Raw genomic sequence first — 23915 nt, forward strand, 5'->3', positions numbered from 1 at the left:
CTCCAGAGAAACAGAAACAATAGGAGACAGAGAGAGAAAGCTAATGACTGATTATAAAGAATTGGCTCATGTGATTATGGAGGCCAGGAAGTCCCACAGGCTGCCATCTGCAAGCTGAAGAACCAGGAAAGCTGATGGTGTAGTTCATTCTGAGCTTGAAGGCCCAAGAACCGGGAGTGCTGCGGTCCGAGGGCAGGAGAAGATGGATGTCCCAGCTCAAGCAGAGAGAGTAAATTTGCCCTTCCTCCATCTTTTTGTTCTATTCAAGCCTTCAACAGATTGGATGACGCCCACCCACACTGGTGAGGGCAGATCTTCTCTACTCACTCTACTGATTCAAATGCTCATCTCTTCTGGAAACACCATCACAGACTCACCCAGCACTGTTGTACCAGCTATCTGGGCATCCCTTAGCCCAGTCGAGTTGACCCCTAAAATTAACCATCGCAAAGGCATAGTAAGGGAGCTAACTGGAGCGGTGGTCCAGAACAGTGTTAGAAGAGCATGTCGTTGAGGATGTGACCACTCTTGGTCATAATGTCCTTACAGAATGACCTTGGCTCTTTAAATGTTGCGTATGATTCATTTGAAGGGAGAAAAGAAACTGTGCTATATGAAGTCGCCTATTAACATGTATGAGGTAGAATTCATCATATGAATTTTGAGGATGTTGCTGTGAGATTACTTGCTGTACTGCACATATGAGATTCCTAGCACTCACTGGATACTCAGTAAGTGTTCTCAGATTGCCTCGGATCTAGACAGTGCACTCTTGTTTGTGTGATCCCTAGGAATAAAGCATTGCCAGTTAAACCATAACAATCCTTTTGCATTTAGAATTTTCACATTTTGCATTTACTGAAAGAGCCTTCCTATGCTTGGACATTATCTTCTATCACTCTTGTGATTCATGTATTGGAAAAAGTAAATGCAATTAGTTGGTTCATGTATTCCTCAAATTTCCTTTTTGGCGTTCGACTCTCTAAGTCACCCCCAGGTTGCAGTGTCCTTCCCTGGCATGCTCTTCATAGTACTGTTCATAGTTCCATCAAGGCCATTGCTCTTGCAGCATTTTTTGCAGAGTGCTCATTATGGTCCCCGGGATTTTCTTGCAGGCTGTTACTGGTCTTGGTGCACAGGCCCAGGCAGTAACAATATGTCATGACGACTATGAGACACATTTTTATTTCAGACAGGTTGAAATGTGAATAAAAATATTCATTTGAGATTGATGAAATATGGTATCTTGCTCACTTTTCTCTGCTCTCCCATCTTTACTAATAGCAGCACCAGGGCAGCAAACCTTATATTGCTCACTGAATTGTATGTCCTTTCCTGATATGTGCAGAAAGTGTGTGGGTAACTGTGCCTTCTGTCCTCTGCTCATTGTGTCTCCTCCAGAAAATCTTCCCGGCTGGCAGCATGCAAAGTCAGTGTACAACAGCTAAGCATTTATGACTGTCAACTCAGCTCTCCCTCTTTCCCCATCACTCATTGTGTGCCAGACACACTGGCTGTCTCTCTCTGTTAATTGAAAAGCCCACGCTCCGTTCTAACTCAGGGTCATTGTCTTTGTTCTCTCCTTCATCAGTGGTTCTCAACAGGGACAGTTATGGCCCTTCCTCTTGGGAAGTGAGTGGGAGCATTTTCAGCTGCCCCAGTGACTACAGAGGGGAGCTTCCATAGAGATAGGTGGGTGGGGTAAAGAGATACCGAATGTCCTGCAACGCTCAGCACAGACCCACATAAGAAAAAAAACCCACGCCATACGCCAATAGACCCCCTTCAAGAAAACCTGCACCTCCGTGGCTCTTGCCCTTAGCTTTGCCTGGCTGTCTCCCTCTTCTCACTCACTCACAGCATGAATGGTCTCCTCTGGAAGTGTTCAGAGCACAGCCTGCATCCACAGGCTGCACCCCTGCTTCCTGCAGCCCTGGTCACTTTCTATCATGCCACTTCGTTTATTACTGTTGTACACTTGCCACTGCCTGAAGTCACCTTGTTTATCTTCTTACTTCATTATCGTTTGTTTGTGTCCTTCCACTAGTGCATATACTACCAGAGAGCAAGGATCTTGCCTGTTTTGTCTACTGCTGTATCCTCAGCATCCAGGAAAGAACCTTGCACTTGATAAATATTTATTGAATAAATGAATGAACAAATGAAGACTTAGAATTGTCTGCTAGTTATCTGAAGCCTCCAATTAGACGGCAGCTATTTGCATCTGCCCACTTTCCCTGTCTCCTCTTTAGTGAGTGACATGCTTAAAAAAAACACGGAGCAAGCAACTCAAAAGACTCACCAATAGTTGGCTGTCATAGTGACTGCGATTCCTGTTCTTGTTTTCCAAGGAACTGTGACATTGCTCATCATTGTCAAAGTGAATTGGCTGGGTGATGTCTTAAGCTGATTGTTTCCTGAAAAGAAGCAAGACTCCCTGGACATGTCTGTCTATTTGGGATGGCAATACATGGGGGAGATTATGATGTTGGTTATTGAGAGATGTCCTTTCCACTTAAGCTTTCTCTGAGAATGCCAGTGCAGGTTCACAGACCTTTAGATTACAGGGGAACAATGTATTCCAGCTTTGGCATCTTTCTGTAGTTGAAGTGATTAAAGTAATGGTATCTCTTCAAAGCTTCCTCCGCAAAGATAGAGATAAGACTCAGGAGAGGCTGTTTAGCCAGTGCTCAGGGCTCCCTCTAAGCATAGGACATGTTTCTGTCTGTTCCCTTAATATAAATATTTGCCTGCTCTGAACAGGTCCAGTCTCTTAGATGGAATGAGCCTCAAAGATGGAATGAGCCTTAGGTTCCAGGTGACTCCTTTGACGGACGGTGAATGAACTTGGTCAAGGTGGGACAAGTAGTTAGAAGCAGAGCCACGATTAGCAACCAGGTATTCTGGTTGTGGCTCCTTTCATGTAGAAGAGTCTTGTTGATTTTGTGGTGGCTGATTCAAACCATGCAAAATGAAAGGATGGTTAAAACAATGATCACTCCTTTGTGGTAAGCACTTTCCATGCCGTTTTCTCCCTCCATCGTAGCAACCTATGAGGACACTACTATGTTACCCCTTATGTAGATGAGGAAACTGAGGCTCAGAGAGGGGGAATGTCTTGCCCAAGGTCACACAGTGGCAGAGCCAGGGACTCACATATTCCCTGCCCTTCCAAACCTACATTCTTAATTGCTATAGTGGGTGGGGTTTCCCCCTCCCAACATTATTTACTTTTTAATCTCTCTGTTTACCAAGATCCATGGAAAGAAAGAATGTATGAGTAAATATAGTTGAAAGATATGGTGAGAGTTTCTTATTACTAGATTTTTAGTTTCTGTCTCGAATCTGTCACTATTGCATTTTTGATTATACTATACGGTTTGTGTGTGTGTGCACTTTACTTTTGCAAAAGGTGTTTGAATTGAAGAGATTTCTATTTTTGAATCATTTGTCTTCTTTCCTTCCCATGCAGGACTTTAGCAAATGTTGCAAAATTCATTATACACAGACATTTTTCCGTTCCATTTTGCATTTGAACATCAGAGATCTATCATAAATTGGTTTTTTTTCCATTACTTTAAATGATGTACTCCTCAGTCTTTTTTGTTTTGTTTTGTTTTATTTCTATGGTAAGGAAAGCATTTACCTTGCCGAGATTTGATTTTAAGTACCAGCACTGCATTTCCTTAAAGGATGCATTCAAGAAAGAAGAGGAAAAAAAAAGCAATGGGTCCAGATTGGTAGGACTCTATGTAGCCAAATAAAGTCCTCAGTCATAAAGAGCTCTTCTCAGTGAACTTGAGTGAACTTCAGACTCAATCAAGTTTTAAAAATAAAAGAGGCTATTATATCATCTTTGTGTGAAATCATAGTAAAATATGCTCTGCAGCGTCTAACGTCCTCTTGCCTGTATTATTTCATTTCGTTGATTCAGCTTCGTTCAGTGAGGTTCGTTTCTACTGTGAATGTGTCTGGCCCTGTACTAGGTATTGCCATGTGGGGGAAGCACGTTTCTTGCTCTCAAGGAATTTATGTTGTTCTAGAGAGGCGTGGATACATAAAGAAGTGCGTGTTCTGATAGAGGTGTCTCTGAAGCATAGTGGTGATATATTGGCCATCACTCTCAGTGGCAAGTGACAGAAACCAACTAAAAGGAGAATTTATTTGCCTACATAACTGGAAAATCGATAGGTTTGTGTAAATATTCAAATAGCTGGGTTTGAGTGTGCAGATGCTCCCCCTGCCCCCCAGTCAGTCCCTTGGCTCTTCTTTCCTTCATGTTGCTTCATTTGTGGACAAGTTCTCTCATAGTGGCAAAGATGTTTCCAGCAGCTCTATGCATTCATCTTACTGGCTTAGGGACCCTGGGTGGTGAAGAGGAAGCATCTTTCCTAATAATTCTACAAAAAGTTTCAGCGTTGATTTGGATTGGACCCAGTTGGGTCTTATGTTCACCCTAAGCCAACAATGGTGATCAGGAGAATAGGCTGTGCTTATTGGCCAGGTCTGAAACGTGGGTAAACTTGGGTTCTGGGGAATAGGGTCAACCACACCAGGAAAACATGACAGAGCAGGGTGGCTCCCAGAGGAAAGTAGGGTGCTGTTAGAAGAATAAGGGGGAATGGAACCTGGGCAAGTAAAAGGAACAGAGGTCTGTCATGCTTCTAAGTCATTCAGCCTTTTGAAAGGCTCATGTACTATCTTCTGTAGCATTAGGCTGTTTCCATGTTTATCAGCCACTGGGTTCTCTTTCTGCTCTCTGTGTACAGTGTGTGGTTCATGGTTTGAGCCTTAGCATCTGCTTTCCTTTGTCTCTGCTTTCTACCTTCTCAAGTGGGAATGCTTCATGGCTTCAGTTGTCACATATGCGAAGGGTGGTTTCGAATTCTTCATCTCTAGCCTTGACCTTCCTGACAAAGATGTGCCTCTGAAATCTAACGCTTCTCTTGAACCACCTTCCAGTTGTGCTACATTCACATCAAAGTTTACATGTCACAAACCCAGGATATCAACTGTTCCACAAAACCGGAATCCCAGTGAGCTTCCCCAAAGCCCCAGGTCATTGAAGGTACCAGAGAGGTCCACAGTTCCCAGTTGCCAGCTCAACATTCTAGACAGTTAACTCTTAAGATCTGCTCCAATAACGGGGCAATCATGGGAAGCTTGCATGTTTCAGCGTGAAAGAGACAGTGTAGCTTTCTGATGGTGAATGCATGGGCTCCGAGCACCAGAACTCTTGTCTTTGAATCTTGGCTTTGCACTCATCCTCTCATCTGTGTGACCTCAGGCAAGTTATTTAACCTTTCTGTCTCAATTAGCTCACCCATAAAAATAGGGGTAATATTAGTAACTACTTAAGAGTGTTGTGTGAATCAAATGAATTATACATCTAAAGCACTCAGAATAGTGTTATCACATAATCCCTTTAAAAATGTTAGATATTTATTTTGGGAGCAAGATGAGGTGTAAATCAATTAATCAATCGGTGTATCAGGGAAGTTGATATCCTGTAAGACAGCTCATTCTTTGGTTTGATGGGTCTTCTTGTACTACTGACTCCCTCTGACTCTCACATCCTGCTCCACTTTCTTCTTCTGTAGCTATGCAGAATGTCTTATTGTTCTAGAACGTGATGGCTTTGCGAATATTTCCCGTCATCTGTATCATCCCATCTCAGTGTTCCCTTCTTCAGGTTAGGTAGTCTAAATTCTTTGGTTGACGTTTTCTAGGCACTTGCCCACTCTCTCTGTTCCATCCTGGATCCCTTCAATTTTGCCAGCATTCTTCTTCAAATGAAGTGTGCAGAAATGAATTCAATATTCTATCTATTGTCTGCAAAGCCTATTAGAAGGCTCATCTTCTCTGTTGTTTATACTCTACCTCCATTAATGTAATCTGACTTTGAATTGCCTTTCTTAAGTCAGCTACATCACACAGTTGACCGATATTGAGTTCTGTGGTCAGTTAAGACCCCTAGGAGACATACTTTTTCATTTGTTGAGATTTTGACCAAATGTCTTTTATGGTTGCATTTTTCAGTGGGTCTAGACATTTGCCTGAAGTTTGGTTCTGCCACCCAGCACGCTGGATAAGCAACCAGCTTGATGTGAAGTGCACGATTGATAAGCTGCAGATATGAGTTAGGATTAAGTTCAGCTGCTGTATATATAACAGAAACGTTCCAAATAACAGTGACTTAAAATAGGACAGAAGTTTATTTTTCTTTTCAATAAAAGAAATCCAGAGTTAGGCTTGGTCTAACGTAGTCCATAATTTCTCCATGCCATTAGGGACTCAGGCTCCTTTTAGCAGGTGGTTTTCCCTCTTTAATATGTTGCCTCAGGGTTCAAGATGGCTTCTGGTATTCCAGCCATTGCATCCATATTCTAATTGAAGGAATAGAGAAGAGCCAAAGAAAGGCACATTCCTTCCTTTTAAAGGAGTTTTCCTTGAAATCTTGAAAAATGCTTCTCATTGACCAGGATTTAATCACATGGCCATGTCTAGTTGCAAAAGAGGCTGGGAAATACAGTCTTTTGGCTGAGGAACTATGCACCCAGATAAAAATAAGGGTTCTGTTACTAAAGACGAAGGTGAGTTGGGCATTGTCAGTCTTGGCCACACATGTGTTAGTGATAACATTTTGAACAGGATCAGGCATTGGCTCATGCATTGCACAGCTAGAGGTCTTCCTGAGTATGGCTCTGAGTAGATGATCAGTCCATCAGCATTTCTGAAATGTTTGTCCTCAGACCATCTGTATCCGATTTGCTAGAGATGCTTCTTGAGGATGCAGAATCCTGGGCCATGTCCTATATTTTTATACACATTAAATATTTGATTACTCCCTTTAAAATGGATTTTATCGAAGCATAATTTACATTCAATAAAATGCACAAAATTTAAGTGTGATGTTGATGAGTTTAGATGAATGTATAGTCAAGTGCACCATCCAGATGTCCAGCACATGTCCATCATCCAAGAAGGTTCTTTTGTGCCCCTTACAGTCCCCTCCGTCACTGTGGCCCCAAGAAATACACTTTATGTCAGTTTATTTTTGCCTTGTGTAGAATTTTATATAAAAAGAGTCATATAATATGTAGTCTTTTGTATGCCATTAAAACTTGAGATTCACTGATCTGCATTTTTTTTGAGGACTATTAGCCCTGAGCTAACATCCACCACCAACGCTCCTCTTTTTGCTGAGAAACGTTGGTCCTGAGCTAACATCTGTGCCCATCTTCCTATCTTTTATGTGGGACCCCTGCCACACCATGGCTTGATAAGCAGTGCATATGTCCACGCCTGGGATCTGAACCAGCAAACCCTGGGTCACCGGAAGCAGAGCACATGAACTTAACTGCTATGCCACCAGGGCAGCCCTTAATCTACATGTTTTTGATAAAAATAAGCTCTGACTTCTCTTAACCATTGTTTCATTTGGTTTTAATTTCTTCATCTGGTTTCTGTAATATCATGGGACAATTTGTCAGATGTTGTATTTGGCAAATATTGAAACATAAATTATCCACTGCATACAGCCTTTCCCCTGCATTTTCCTCTGATTAAGTCATTTCTTCGTTCCTCTTATCATGCATGAGTTGCTTATTATATAGGCTACATTGTTCAATGGACCTACCTTTTGATTCTAAGCTTACTCCATGTCTATTCCATTAGTCTGTGTGCTTCGTAAGGCCACTGCCTATTCTTTGCTCCTTATCGAATCCCCAGTGCCTCTGACAATATCTGGTTTGGTCAGAGAAAAAGTATTTTCAAGTGACTTGAACACAGAATGTTGTTACAATTGTTATAATATGATGTAAAAGTGCTATAGGGCAGCAAAGGAATGCGGCTGAGGAAATTCGGAGAAGGACTTGTGGAGGTTGTCTTCTGGACCTTGAAGGAAATTTGCTAGGCAAAGAATGGGATTAGAGCATCTTGAATAAAGCAATCATTGTGCACAAAAACATGGAGATATGAGTGCATAGAAGTTACGTGAGGAGGAAGGAAGAGTTGCCAGTGATCAGAGCATGTGGCGTGTAGCAAGCAAGGAGGGGATCAAGCTGTCAGTCAAAAGTTCATGTTAACCATCACAGTTAATCAGAACACAGTGATAGAAATTGATGGCTGGTGTGGAAAAATACTCTCTGCATCATGCCTTGATACTAGCATTACTCCTCTTTCCATAGATTTCTGGCCAGTAGAGGCTGCGGACATGACGGTCACGTAGCCGAGAGTGCTATTTCCGAAGGCAGAGACATGGTTCATTTTCAGCACCATGGGTTGTGGACAGCACCTGTTGCATCCCTGAGCTGTTGCTGCCTTCTACAGCCCAAGACTTTTGGTTTGTCTCGATGCGGGACAGGCCTCTCAACCTGTGGTGGCAGAGTACCAATTCTTCAGAACCAAAAAATAACAAGTACTCTTACTGGCACAAGGGTAGGCATAGCCTTTGCGTTTCCTCATCTAATGCTCACAGCTCTTCTCGGGCAGATGTCATTTTGGCTTTTCTTTTAGAGGAGGGAAATGAGGTATAGAGAGATGAGATGAGTGGCAGATTCAGGACTCAAGCCTGGGTCTTCCTGACACCGATATCTGCACTCTTAGCCGCTACCCTTGTCTTCCAGCGGGCACTAACAGACTCTTGTGGAAGCCTTCAGCCTCCTTCAGATGCTCAAGCACAGATACGTTCTCTACGTAGAACCAGCATTGCAGATAATTTATAGTTGGAATCTGGCTAGGGCCAGCTCAGTAATACTGGGAATGATGGGAAGAGAGAGGCTTTTCCTAGCTGGCTCCCTCGTGAGTTTGAAAGGGCACTCTCAGATAACATGTCAGCTGGCAAGCAGGTGTGTGCATCTGAAACGTTCTAGAAGTTGCACCTGTGAAAGGGAAGTTAGTAGCATCCGGGAATTGTCTCTCTCTCTCACACCAATAAAAGTCTTGAAGCGCCAGTAGAAAAAAACCCTCAGCTACTTTCTCACTAATTTCATTTATAATTATACTTCCCTAATGGTTGTCTGGGAGTTGGTCGGTGGGAACTCCATCTCCAAGTCTGTGGGAGAGATGTGTTGAGCTCTCCCCAGAGTCGCTGGTTCCTGGCTGTGCTTGGATGAGCATGCTCACATATGGCATAAGCATTTCTTTCTTAATGGTTGCATGCCACTCCTCCTCACTTTAAAATGAGCCCACACTGTGCCCCATTAGCTGAAATTGACATGATGGTTATTTTCAATGCCATTTCTTTAAAGAACTCAGTCTCACTGTGCATTGCTAGCTTTCCCCCCTTGCTAAGCAGAATGAAGAACCCCTGGGAAAGTGTGGTGGCAGCTGTTTGGAAGCTGCGGAGCCCAGCTCCTGCCTTCCCACCTTCACATCTACACCTCAGAGAGCATCACACGTTATACAGACATTAAAGCTTCCTCCCTCAATGCAGAATCTTCTGGAAATCTCAGAATCAAAAAGCTCCATGATAAAAATGCATGAAGCAGTGTCCTTATTGGTAAACTTACATATCCAGCTGAGATACTGCACATGATAATGCAATTTTCTATGCAAAAAGGGTTTATCTCCATCCAAATATTCTTCCAAATCATTATTCATTCTGGAGAAGTGATTGCTGTCCTAGGTTAACTGATTGAACTTTTGGAACCAAAGCTTATCTTACTGGCTATTGCCTGACTTCTCGTAAATTGCCATTAGATTGGTAGGAATGAATATATGTACACTCCATTAGGAAATATTAAAGTTTTTTTATACTGGTTTAGAATAAAAACAGGATTAAAAGGGGGCATTTCTGAGATTCAGTACAGCATGAAATTGAAATCTTTTTGGCATATGAAATATACAATATGAATATTCTTCCCATTTTCTGATAGCTGAGGGGGTTAGGAAGAGCGGAAAAACCACTCCCAAGTTCACCTGTAGATGCTGAAACTGGAGAAGTGGGAAAAACCCATTTTGGTATTCCCAAAGTCTACGTCTGTTAATCATCAGATTCTGAAGCAACAACAACAATAATAACAATGAAACATTCTTAAGCTTAAGTGTGTGTCAGGCACTGTCTCATATGCTTGTCTGTTTATAGGCAGATTTTTAGAGTTTTTAAAAAGCTGGAGCAAGACTGCCTTGGTTTCAAATTCATCTTCTGCCTCTCACATGAGCTTTGGCAAGCTCCTGCTCTCTCTTTGCCTCAGTTTCCCACTTTTAAAAGGGATAATAACAACTGTATTACCTCATGAGCCTGTTAACAGAATTAAATTATGTCAGAGATGCAAAATGGATCCTGAAACATAAGAAGCTCTAGATAGATGTTGGTTGTTGTTATTATATTATTATTATCGTCATTATATTTTGGTGGCTTTTCAAAGACCTCTGTGAGGTAGATATTATTAATCTTAGTCCCATTTTCCAGATGCTGAAATTAAGGTTAGTAATGTGGAAATTGATCATTTCCTGAAGAAGCAGGAAACACACATACTTTTCTGGTTTGCCTTTGTGGTGTAACAAACTCAAAAAATTTTGTACCATAGAGCAAGCACTGTTTTCTTCGGCTCGTGTATTCTGTCGAGAAGGAATAGGACGGGCACAGCAACGTTGGCTTGTCTCTGCTCCACAGCTTCTGGGGCCTCAGGTGGGAGAACCCAAATGGCTGGGTGCTGGAATCCTCTGGCGGCTTCTTATTCATGTTTCTCCGGCCTGGCCGGTATGATGTGAAGGCCGGGTTCAGCTGGGATGGTTGATTAGAATGCCTCATGTGGCCCCTCCATATGGCTTGGGCTTCCTCACAGCACGGTGACCCCGGGGTAGTCACACTGCGGCTCAGGGCTCCAAGGGTGAGTGTTCTAGTGACAAGGGTAGAAGGCACATGGTCTTTAATGGCCTAGCCTTGGCAGTCACACAGCATCACTTCCTAAACTAGGGGTCAAAGATGGTGAGCCTGCCTAGGTTCAAGGGAAGGGGCACAGACCTCCGTTTTCCATGGAAGAAGCGTCAGAGACTTGGAGCTGTGTTTCATGGCCGCCACGCTACTGTTGAGACTGGATGCTACCTTTGTGTCTCAGGATGGACCGCCATTACTCACTGCATGCGATACGTTGTAGCTCTTGAAAAGCTCAGAGTGTGAACTGCTTGAGGAACTTTCTGAGTATTGATGAGCTCAGCCCTTGGTGGTACTGCCATCTTGAAAGCTATTTGCATTCACACTTACACAATTCCTCTCCTGTGTATATTCAGGTTCCCACTCACTCGCCCTGCCCCCATGTGGGAGTGTGTGCACGCGCGTGCACGCAAGTACAGTATCAGCCTCTCCTGTTTTCGTTATTCCATCATGTTACTTCACCCTCCTTTTCCCTTCTACTTCTTTCCAGTGGATTCAATTACTTCTCTTTGCTGCCTTAGCAATAAAACAGTTCCCTCCACAGCATTAGAACGAGTCTCTCTCATTATTTCATTTAGATTGTTGTGATGTTTGAAAACTTGAGGACAGGGCAGGCAGGAGGAAAGGAATGTTAATTTGCAGGGAGTCCCTGTTGTGTGGTGGGAGTGCTGCCAAGAGGAGCCAAGAAGCTGCCACTTGATGTACTCATGGATACATAAAGAATTGATGAGAGATTCTGAAAACCGCACAACCCCAGTGTCTGCTCATGCTGGGACTCATGACCTTACAGGAGGGGGCGCTGTGTAGGTCCTGGCCAAGCCCAGTTTGAAATGGCCTATTGGCACAACTCCTCTTGTCCATTTCAGAAGAGATATTTCCCCTGAAAATGTGTGTGCAGATGCGACTACATGTCTGTGTGCTCATGTGTATATGTGTGTGGCCTCATTCAGTTTTCCTCCATACTCTCCAATTATGGAAATGCTCTTTCATTGTGGTCATCACTGGGAAAATGCAGTGGGTGGCAGAGGCTGAGCTGAGGATCCTTATAATTTGACTCACAGAATGTCAGAGAATGTTACACAAAGCAAGGAATTAAGCTCTGTGAGTGCCAGAGTGACATTGATTATGTAGGAATGACATACGAATAATTACAAAGCACTCAGGGTTTTTGTTAGTAATCTGTGTTTAGAGTCCCCTTTCAGGAGTTTGAAATGTCATCAGGTAACTGAATAGTGCTAACAGACCTGCATTACATTCCTGCTTCACACTGTGCTAAACAGGAATCATGTTTGTTACTAGACTGAAGAGCATCTCGGTGAAAAAAAGAAAAAAGGACTGGTGGGGAGTAAGCAGGACTAGATTTCAATCTAATTGTCTTTCCTGTTTTCCTCTGCTGTTTGGCTCACACACAGTGGTAGTATTGGTGGTCAATGAGGATTAGACCGTTTGCTGGAAGGCAGAGTGAGAAAGGGCTGGTTCTGCTGCCGTCGGCAGTGATCTCAGCCGAAGATGGATGGAAGGAAGTCTCAAAGTCATTATGCATTAGATGGTTAAAAAAAAAAATGGCTTTCCCACTGTGTTTCTGTGAGTAGAAGTTTTAAATCTACTCCACGGCTTCCATTTTCTTTTCTTTTTTCATCCTAAGATTAAATCTGGGACTGTTTGAAAGCTTCCAAACCAGAGAATGATTCAGACCAGATTTGGGAAGACAGGTAGAGATTGGATAGGATGAGCCTTCCCAGTTCCATTTACTCTCTGAATAAATATGTCGCAAAAAGAGGAATTTCATGGAAGACTTTTGGGGTCGCAGTCACTAATTCTGCCAACTAATTATCAAATCAAGGTGTCGGGCTCTTCCCCAGCAGACTCTAGATAGTCAAGTTCACAACTGCCAATGCTGGCTGACTGGGCCAATGGAAAGCTATCGTTAATAACCTGGAGACATAAAATGGAGGTGCTTTCGGGGGTGCAGACATGCGTGCTCGGATAAGAGAGACTATCCTGCACATGAAAAATGAGATCTTAGAGTTGTGCAAGAATGAGGGGAAAGTTTAGTCGTTAATCACATAGGTCATAATGAGGAGAGGAAATCACCATGCTGAAAGGGTTTGTCTGAATGGATTATAGGCAAATTCAAAAGAAGGAGGAAAAAAAGCAACAAAGGGCACTGCTGGTTTGGGAATTGGGCTCTTTAAAAGTCCTCAATCATTCTCACAATCAATTTTGCATTTCCTCAATAGCCATGTGAAACAGGGCTGTCTCTTCATCGTCTTAGATTAACCACTAAACTGCAAACCATACATTAAATGAAGTACCGAGCATTTGTCCTCCAGAAATATACTTGAATGTTGTTTATTTCCCCAGTAGGTCTGCTGTGATGCATTTAGGTGCCATATCGCTAAATACTTACTGTGCTTTAATATCTGCACCAGCTCGTCTCCAACTGCCTGACTTAGGAAGCAGCTGTGCGGGGGCCCCACAGTTACAGATAGAGTTTTTCTCATAAACTGTTTAATTGTTTGCTTCTGAAAACAATTCGACTGACAGTATTATAGAGTGAGTGTTGTATTGCAGCTGGCAATCCCCTTTATGAGTTTTCTTAGCAAAATACCATGTTGACATATGCTAGGCCCACACAGAAGATTCAGTTATATGGCGGCCTGATCTCCAAGGGAAATGTGCTCAGCAGAAGTTCCCCGGGGAAAATGACGCTGCCGAGGGTAAGGCGGTCTGTAAACCAGTGCTCTCCTGGCATGGGTTGCCTCTGATCAGACTGGCACTGGGTGTGGACCAGTGGTTCCTCCCCGCTCTGTTGCTGGGGGCAAACCCTGACTCCTTCTTCAGAGCTGAGTGAAAGTGCAGTGTGTGATGCTTCCCTCATGACGCTTCACTCATGACATCTGTCCAGCCCCGCAGGCTTTCACAGGGCTGCTGGTCTGCAAAGCCTGGATAGGTAAAGTGCTTTGGGAAGGAGGCAGGTGTGCTGATATCTTTGTTTCACAGACCAGGTCTCCTAACATAAGTGGCCAATGGGCCGAATGGCCTCCCAGCTCCCCAGTGAGGGTGCATTTCCTTTGGGAGTTTAGTTTCTGGCAGACTTTGTGTTTTGTGCTTTTCATGCACGATGATCTTATTTAATCCTCACAAGCACTTTATGAGTTTACACTCTTCTTATTATTTCTGTTTGACAGATGAGGACACTGTGGCTTAGCAAGTTAAGTGTTTTATCAAAGATCACTTAGCGATGATGCATGACAAGTCCTAGTCTCAAGCCCAGGTCTGTCTGGCTCTAAACCCCAGGCTTCTAGAGGAAATCTTAATAAGGACAAGAGATTTCTTATGCCCAGTGTTTTTTTTTTGATGCCTCAAAGGCCAATAAAAGCACCAAAGAAGTGAATTCCACTCATTCATTTAATTCATATTTCCTCCTGCAGTAATCAATGTATTAAATTTTTCCATATTTATTCAGCATCTGCAATGTGTCAGACACAGTGGTAGGCATGGGTGTATAGCAATGCCTTCATGAAGCCTTCAGGTGGAGGTGAGTGGGATGCATAAAATCGACAGGAAAACAGAAATCTAGACAAAGCAATTTCAGACAGTGAGAATTACTAACAAGCACAGTAATGTAATAATTACTGACTTGATTGTCACTCTTATGATTGAGATGGTTGAGAAAGGCTTTTCTAAGGATATTTCACCTGAGTTGAAGCCTGAATCACGAGAAGGAGCTAGTCTTAGAAAGAGCTGGGGAGAGAACAAGTTCAAAATCCCTGGTAAAGGAATGAGCTTGTTGTGTGTAGGAACTTAAGTAAAGCCAGGGTGTCTGGACCAATCCTTGGCAACTATACCTAAGGCCCTGGTGAGGAACCTCCAGTCACACAGTCCACCCATCCCTGCTTCTGTCCATCCATATATCCAGTGTCCATAATCCATCCATCATACATCCATTTATGCATGGCAAAACCATCCATCCAACCATCCACCTAGCATTCATATATTCATACATTCCTGTATCCATATAGAAACTGTCCATCCATCCATCCATCCATCCAACAAATATTCATGCAAGGCTGCTCCTTAAGTCCCATTGCTTGACATTGGAGCCCCAGAGATGAATAAGACATGATTCTTGCCTTTAAGAATTTCAAATACTATTAAGAGAGACAGAAATTAATACACATAATGTAAAACGTGGGTTCAAATGTAATGTTGAGAGTACTAAAGTTGCCGAGAGAGGCAGTGATGAGCTCTGTCGGGAGTCAGGGAAGGCTTCACTGAGGAGGTGACATTCGAGGCATGTTTTGGGAAGGAGCTTTTCCAGGTAGAAAAGGAGGAAGAGGAAACAGCATGGCCAAAGGCCCAGAGGAGGGTAACCCGAAGCATGCATGCAGGGCAACTAAGGGGGAATGGAGTGAGACCGGGCAGTGCTGGGAGGGGAGGATGACCTCTGTATTCTAGGCCAGAGGTCAGGAAATGGAAGCCACAGGTTACATTGGGCTTGCAACTCTGTGTTGTTCAGCCTGGACTGAACAAAGGTTTTAAAAAGTAAATCCATTTCTCAGTTTTTAATTTGGAGAGCTCGCACACAAAATTCCAGATTTCCAGCTTGTCTTGGAAAAATTTGGCAACACTGGACCTTCCTGCAGGGTGACAGTGGGCTGGCCGTCCAGTCAAGGCTGCCCTCTTCTGTTGGGGCGTCTGTTCCCCGGGGGCCTAGGCCTGCCCTCCCCGTTTCTCCCCCTGACACTGCAGCTGAGTATCAGTTTTCCTTTGTCATCCCACTTGCGTTGTTGTTTGTCTTAGAGTAAAGAGGAAAGTAAAATACTTCTTTTCCTTCCGTCTCTATTAAAAGAAAGCAAACAAAAGGTAGACTGAGAGGTCTGTCTGTTTCAAGAAAGTGAGAGAGAAAACATATTTCTTTGTAGAAGTGAAGACTATTCCTTCATCTTTAATATGCAAACAAAGTATGTCAGTGTGGGAAGGATGCAACCCTAGGTGGCATTATAGAAACACACACACGCACATGCACACGCATGCACCTGCCTCTTTCCTTCATGTGGCCTGTTTGGCCCTGAAACACTTTGGAACCTATAAGACTTACTGCCGGCCTCAGGGAGTCTGGAAGGATTTTAAGCAGAGGCGTGACATAGGTGGTGTTTGATCAGCGATTGTGTAAGACCAGTCTGGTGACAGTGGGAACGCGGATGATGATGATGGTTTTGCAGTGGGAGGTGAGGGGACTGGGCAAACCCACAAATAGAAAAGCTGTGACCGTTATGCAGTTGAGGAAGGGTGTCAGTCTGCATGAAAATAGGACAGCGGCAGGAGGAGTCGAGAGCAAGGGCAAGAGTGGAGGTTTAGACAGGACGTGAAAGTGATAACTCGTACGACAGCCATTTGTACCCCTTCCTCGGCTCTCATCTCGCCCCAAAGACGAAGACAGGTCTTCAGATTCAATATTGACCCATAAACCTTCCCGCGGAAGAAGAGCATATGCAGCCCCTGGAAACCTGCAGCATATCCTCATGGTGAAACGGCTCTGTTGGTAAAAATGCTCCCGGTGTGAAACAGATGTCACTGGTGCTGGTGCAGAAAGATGAGGAAAGATAACGAATTACAATGGAGTTGAAAACACTGTTAAAAAAAAACAAAACAAAAAAACCTAACAGCATAGCATGGCAAAGGAGCAAAACTGTTTTGAAGCTGCAAATCTTTCCTGCACCTGATGGTAAAAGCCTGTGAAACTTTCTACTTCATTGAAAGCATCCAAGCAAAATGTGTTACAGTAGCTCCCTTCAGCTCTCATCCTGTGAGTATGTCTTATATATTTAGTAAGATCAAGAACACGCTGAGGGCGGGGATCTAGCCATATGTTTCCTGTATTATTTTAATTACCTGTTACTTGTGTTTTTAGTTTAATAAAATCAGTTTCCCATAGATTCAAGACTGTCATATAAGATTGAGCAGGTTGTGCACTGCAGAAGTCTAGCAGGACACTATTCACATAGATCTCAATATGGATGGTGCTCTCTAGATTTATGCACTGTTCAACCTGTGCAGCTGTACTTACTGGCCCTATTAGACTGAATTAACTCCAGTTCTCACACTATTTTGATTACTGTAGCTTTGCAGTACATCTGAAATCGGGGAATGTGAGTCCTCCAGCTTATTCTAGTATGACTTTTTAAAACTTGTGTTCAGATCTCAGCTCTAACACTTATAGGCTATGTGACCTTGGGCCAGTTATTCAACTCCCTCGAGCCTTATGTTCCTTACCTTTTTTTTTAGGATTGGCGCCTGGGCTAACAACCGTTGCCAATGATTTTTGTTTCTTTTGTTTTTTTTTGTTTTTCTCTGCTTTATCTCCCCAACCCCCCCCCCGTACACAGTTGTATATGTTAGTTGCAGGTCCTTCTAGTTGTGGGGTGTGGGATGCCGCCTCAACGTAGCCTGACGAGTGGTGCCATGTCCGCGCCCAAGATCCGAACCTTAGGCCGCCGCAGCGCAGCACGTGAGCTTAACGACTCAGCCACAGAGCCGGCCCCTGTTCCTTAGCTTTAAGCCAGGTCCAGTTACATCCTAGGCTCTGGAGCCAGACCACCAAGGCTTGAGCATCTCTTTCTGCCACCTCCTGGCTGAGCGACTTTCAGAAAATTCACTTAAACTGTCTCTGCCTTCCTTTATAATCCATAAACTGGGGATAATAATAGCACACATCCCATGGAATTGCTGTGAGGATTAAATGAGTTAACATGTGCAAAGTGCTTAGAACAGAACACTGCACACAGTAGGTGTTCGATAAATGCCAACTCCTACTATGATGTGCACTTGGTGCAGTGTCTGGTGTACAATAACTGCTCCGTAAAGATTATTATTTTAAATCTGCACAGACCAGGAACAGTCCCAGGGCCTGAGCACACAGTAGGTCGTCTGTTAGTTGAATGACTGCTACATGAGCCTTGCTGGTTTGGTTTTGAACAGACTAGAATGAGGGAACAGCAGATCAAGCAATTGAAGAGGAGAGTGGAAGGTTTTTCTTTGTTAGGTGGGTACTATATAAAAATAAGTTTATTTTTGTACTTTTAAATTTTGTTTTAATTCGTGTTTATTCTATCACCTTTTTACACTTTATAGTTTATTACCATTTTTATGCCTCCCTTTTTAATAGACTATTTTTTTAGAGCCAGGTTAGTTTCACAGCAAAATTGAGCAGAAGGTACAGAGATTTCCTGTATACCCTCTGCCCCGACGCATGCACAGCCTCCCCCATTTTCAACCTCCCCCGCCAGAGCGGTGCCTTTGTTACAATCGATGAATCTACATCGACACGTCATTATCACCCAGAGTCCCTGGTTTATGTTAGGGTTCAGTCTTGGACCATCCGTTCTGTGGTTTTGGACAATTTATAATGACTTCTATCCACCGTTATGGTCCCACGCAGAGTGATTTCACGGCTCTGAAAACCCTCTGTTCTCTCCCCCTTCATCCTCGCCCGACTCCCCATCCCTGGAAACCGCGGATCTGTTTACTGTTTGCGTAGTTTTGTCTCTTCAAGAATATGATGTAGTTGGAATTACATAGCATGTAGCCTTTTCAGAATGCCTCCTCTCACTCAGATAATGTGTGTTTAAAGTTCCCCCATGTCTTCTCATGGCTTGGTAGCTCATTTCTTTTCGGCCCTGAATGACGTTCCATCATCTGAAATAAACACAGTTCATTTATCCTTCACCTACTGAACGACATCTTGGTTGCTTCCAAGTTGTGGCAATTGTGAATAAAGCTGCCGTAAACATCCGTCTGCAGGCTCTCATGTGGACGTGAGTTTCAACTCCTTTGGGTAGATGCCAAGAAGCATGGTTGCTGGATCAGATAAGAGTATATTTAGTTTTGTAAGAAACTGCCAAACTGCCTTCCAGAGTAGCTGTAGCATTTTGCATTCCCGCCAGCAATGAATGAGAGCTCCTGTTGCTCCACACCATGGCCAACATTTGGTGTTGTCGGTGTTCCAGATTTTGGCCGTTCTAGAAGTTGCATAGTGCTATCTTACTGCTGTTTTACTTTGCATTTTTCTGATGACACATTATGTGGAACATCTTTATAATTTATTTTTCTACTCTATAAAAGTAAAAAATATGTCCACCCATTACATCCTGGTCACATGTTGTGGAATTCCTGTGTCCCTTCCTTTTCTTCTCCTCAGGCGCCAAATGTAAGGGACTCTCAGACTCCTCAGCCTTTCTTCCTGGACACTATGGTAGAGCCTGTCTGGTGCAGGCGTCTGCTCAGCTGGGATCTGCTAGAGAAGCAAAACCTCTGGAGGTCAAGGACTGAGCCTGTCTTGTTGACTGTTGAGTTCCCAGCCCCTCTGGTGTCTGGAATGTTGAAGGATCCCAATAAATGTTTAACATATATGCCCCCGGGTTGGGTCATTGAATGGAAGATAACTTTTGTCCTGTAGGGCAATGTTATCTTCCAAGGGGCATGGAGTTCCTGCATACTTTCTCTCCCCTGCCTCTGACGTGAGCCCCTAGAGTAATTGAAGGCTTTCCAGTATGTTACAAAAAGATTCTTCTGGTACCCAAGGTGGGATAGTGGAGACGCCTTCCTCCTTGGGTACCCCCCTTTACCCATTTCCTCCAGTTCTCCCCAACCTAAATGTGAGGGAGGAAGAGGGAGTTCTGAATAGAGCAGGTACTTCCTGCTTCTTTCTTACTTATTTGAACAATGTCTTTGCTCTAGTCACTGTATCATTCCAATCCGATACCAGTAGTGATTATATCATTGATCCTCTTTTCAGTTATTTCTAATTGGTTACAGACATTAATCACGGTCTCTGCATAACAGATTGTATCTGCTGTCAATACCTGTGCTCAGATAGCCGTTGCCTTGTAGATTTAACCCATTGTCAGGATTCTTTGAGGGCACCCAAACTCGTTGTCTCTTATGTTGCCATTGTGCCAAGCCTGCTTCTTTTTGAGTCCTTCTTTCCATGTGGCTGTCACTGCCAGAGTCCTCAGGAGGGTCGAGACCGTCCAGGGGCCTGGGCTTTCTCACTTCTCCGAACTTCAGAATGGATAATCCGTTTGCTGATCCCCCGTCCCCTCCAAGGGCATAACGACCACCTCGGCTCTGAGCACTCAGCCACCTGGGCAGCTCCTTCTTTGCCCTGTGAAGGCAGGTGGAAGAATGGCGATTGGGCGCTCACAGTTGCCTGCAGGCTCCAGATGGTCGTAGCCAGAGAGGAAGAGGGGACTTTGGTGTAAAGAAAGGTACTGAGAAGGGTCACCGTGGCTCAGAGACAACCTGCTTGGGAACAGGAAGTGAGAGGCTAACCGCAGTCACTCAGGTGCCCAGTACATGATCAGAGCACCATTGATTAAGGCGCCTCACTAAAGACCCCCAACAGCTGGTGTTCGGCAAGAGCTCCCTCTGCCCCGGCCAGTGTGTTCGTGCTTTTAGGGACTGTCTGATGGAATCTTCCCTGCAGCCCTTTCCTGTCTCTCTTTGCAGCTTCTGTCGTGTTGTAGGCACAGTGCTGGTCACTGAGGATGCTGAGATGAACAAAAGAGAGCACAGCCCTGCCCTGTGGAGCTCACAGTCCCATGGTGCAAACCGGTAGCAGTGAAATAACCACATGCGGTGACAGGTGTTGGGAAGAGAGGCTGTGGGGGCGCCTGTGCGGGTAGAGGGGCCGCATGCTTGCAACAGGCCCTTTCTGGAGGCTGGGCAGGCTGGGCAGGTGGAGGTCCGAGGGACGGTAGGCTTCGGTGGCTGGAGAGTGGAGGGAAGGACCTCCTAGCGAAGGGCCAGCCATGGAGCAAGAGCAGGAGTGGAGAGTATGCGCGTCCGAAGCCCTAGGAGATAGGAAGTAGGTGTTTCCGTCGTTTGTAAATAGGAAAACTGAGGCTAATCCAGATTCAGAAATCTGCCCGAGGCGACGCAGTAGATAGCAGACTGTATGAGTTTGCTCCAGCTGCCGTAACAAAGTACCACAGACTAGGGGCAGAAACAGCAGGAACTCCTTGTCTCACGGCTCTGGAGGCTGGAAGCCTGACATCAAGGTGCCGGCAGGGCTGCTTTCTCCATTGGCTTGCGACCGGCCATCTTCTTGCTGTGTCCTCACCGTGGCCTTTCCTCTGTGCTTGTGCGTCTCTGGGGTGTGTCTCTCTGTGTCCTAATCTCCTCCTATAAGGACACCAGTCGTATTGGATTAGAACCCACCCTAAGGACCCCATAAGCTGAATTACTTCTTTAGAAGCTCTGTGTCCTAAGACAGTCACATTCTGATTACAGGACGCTAGGGCTCCAGCATATGAATTTAGGGGACACATTCAGCCCCCGGCACTGACCTTCCCAAAAAGAGGGCTTGGTAGAGTCTGAGGAGGCAGGTGGGGGCAGCCCGGGGGTGCTGAGTCAGAGACGAGGGGGAAGAAGTGCAGCGCCGCCCTGAGGCGGGGCTCCGAGCAGGAGTGCGCGAAACGCAGAGGCTGAGCCAGGCTGGGGAGGGTGACCGTGCCTTGCCAGTGGAGTGAATGCATGTGCGCTGGTCTCCACGTCAGACACTAGAGTCGGAAAGAGCCAGGTCAAAGCCGGGGCCAGCCTGGGGCGAGGCACAGATCCTGGGGAAACCAGAGTCTGGTCAGAACCCGCTTGGGTGGATTTCCTGCAGCCACATCTTGCTCTTAATTACAAGCAGGTAATCATTGTGCGTCATTCTGTAGCTACCATCAACTCAGATGCCCTGCACCCGCCACTCAATACAACTGTCTGTGATGATGGAGATGTTCTCTGTGCCCTCCAAGATGATGGCCGCTAGTCACAGGCGACTGTTGAGCGCTTGCAGTGTGTCTAGTGCATGTGGCTGAGAGCTTTTACTTTTATTTAATTTTAGAAAGTTTACTTTTAAATTTAAAAAGTCACACGTGGCCACCACATTGGATAGCCTTGTCCTTGACAGTGCAGCTGCAATCATACTGATTGCTAGATCAGCCAGGAGGGGTTTGGGATCTCCAGGAATAGGGTGCGGGGGTGGGGAGCCGCTCTGAGAGGTGCACTTGTCAGCTAGAGCAGTTTGTCCACGTCTGCTGGACGCGGAGACCCAGCTAGGGGCGGGAGGGAGCCAGCTCTTGTGAGCTGCCCTCCCATTTCTCATTCTAAAGAGAAGGCAGGGCTCACTCATTCAGCAAATGTTTCTGAAGCGCCTCCTCTGTGCCTCTGACCTCACGTCACTGCGGGGCTCCACTGGGGTAGTAGTCAGTCCCCAAGTATACTGCTTAGTGCGTGGTTGCCGTGTGCCAGCCACACACACTTTCTGTTATTAATTTAATCCTCAGAGCCATCCTCTGCGGTAGATACTATCTTTCTCACTTCACAACAGAGGAAAGTGGGATTCAGAGATTTTGAGTGACCGCTTCAGCAATTGGAAGAGGCCGGATTTGAAGCCAGGTCCCTCTGACTCCAGAGTCCACACTGGTAGTGTCTGTTCTCTTTTGGAAGATCTCATTGGAGAGGGGTGCATGTGAGGGGAGTGGGCCGGGGAGCACATCTTGTTGACTTTCGGAGATGCTGTCACTTGCAAGGCCAGCTTGTGTGAGGAGGACGCTGAGGGTGAGGCATCCACAGGCATCTGCTGAGAGACTTAACTCAAGCAAAAGCCAGGGAGGAAGCTGACTGTGAAAAATGGTGAACCAAAGGGGCAGGTCGTCTGGACACAGGGAAGGGCTAGTCTGTTGGGTCGTGAAATGCATATTGGGACAGGGACAGGCAGCTGGGTGCCCAGGAGGGAGCGTGGGAGTGGAAGGGCCTATCTCCTCCACCTGCTGTGCCCACTTCCTGCACGCTGCCCCTCTGGCCTCTGCATCACATGCATCTGAGAGCAGCAGCACGCTCGGGGTAGCAGCTGCCTGATAAGAAGGCTGCTCCGACCTCGACCTCCGGCAAGGTCATCTGAGACCTGGAAGTTATGAGAGGAAACAGCAGGTTTAGAGGAAAAACTGGCCTTTGGGGAAGTTGCAACAACTTGTGATTTCTACGGCTGTTTTGCTTTCTGCTCAGCTGCTTCTCCAGGATGGAAGACAGCCCAGGCAATAGGAAATGCCACCTGATGGCCAGCTCTCCAGTCTCCTCCCAGCATGCTTCAAGCGGATTGTGAGGATAATGTTGGGAAGTTTAAACCCAACCAAGGCCCTCGGGGTCCAGAGCAGACATTTTCCTGCCACCTCTGGTCAGACCTTTGAGTGCCGAGTTATTCATGCATTTACCAAATATTTCTTGAGCGCCGGGCACTGTGGTGGGTCCTGGGGTACGGGCATGGACAGGACAGCACTGTCCGAGGCAATTACCAGAAGGACGCGGAGAAGTTAGCCAGATGAGGGCATGTGGCTGGGGGAGAGACATGGAGTGTGCAGGCAGAGAGAAGGAATGTGGGCTCTGAAGGGTGCATTCAGGAGACAGAAAGACATTCATTGTGCCTGGATCTTAAAAGCAAGGAGGAGGAGTAAGAAGTGAGGCTGCAGGGGGATGAGGAAGATCAGACGATGAAGGGTTTCCTAAGCCGCAGTACGTAAACAGATGGTCTCTTAGGTTGACGGCAGTACTGAGTTGCTGAAGATTCTAAGCAGGGGCGCGACTTGCTCAGATTGGAATGTTTATAAAAATTACTCTAGCTGTGTGGGGCTGGAGAATGGATTAGTTGGGGGCAAGAAAAGATTCAGGAAGAACAGTTTGAAAACTAGCACAGGTGATGGCCTGGATTGAATTAGAGACGCAGAAGCCGGGATGGAAAGAAGGGGAGGGGTCAAGAAATGAGGATGATTCTAAGCACTCGGTGAAGGAGAGTGCAGCTTCCAGGCTGACTTCTGGCTCAGGCGACTGGGTAGAAGAAGGTCCCAGTTAGTGATGCAGGAGACACAGAAGGATGAACAGATCTGTAGGGGAAGATGATGAATTCTGTTGAGGACATGTTGGGACATGAAAGGGAGGTGCCCACTGGCAGCTGGACTCGGTGGCCTGGAGCTCAGCAGTCGACCTGGGC

The 23915-nt window shown here is 45.3% G+C and overlaps 1 pseudogene; it reads left to right on the forward strand.

The window, feature by feature from the left end:
• Window positions 1-23915, forward strand: part of LOC138917403 (heparan sulfate glucosamine 3-O-sulfotransferase 4-like) — a 144014-nt pseudogene that overhangs the window by 20791 nt on the left and 99308 nt on the right.

Source organism: Equus caballus, chromosome 14, assembly GCF_041296265.1.
Source record: "Equus caballus isolate H_3958 breed thoroughbred chromosome 14, TB-T2T, whole genome shotgun sequence".
Taxonomy (NCBI): Eukaryota; Metazoa; Chordata; class Mammalia; order Perissodactyla; family Equidae; genus Equus; species Equus caballus.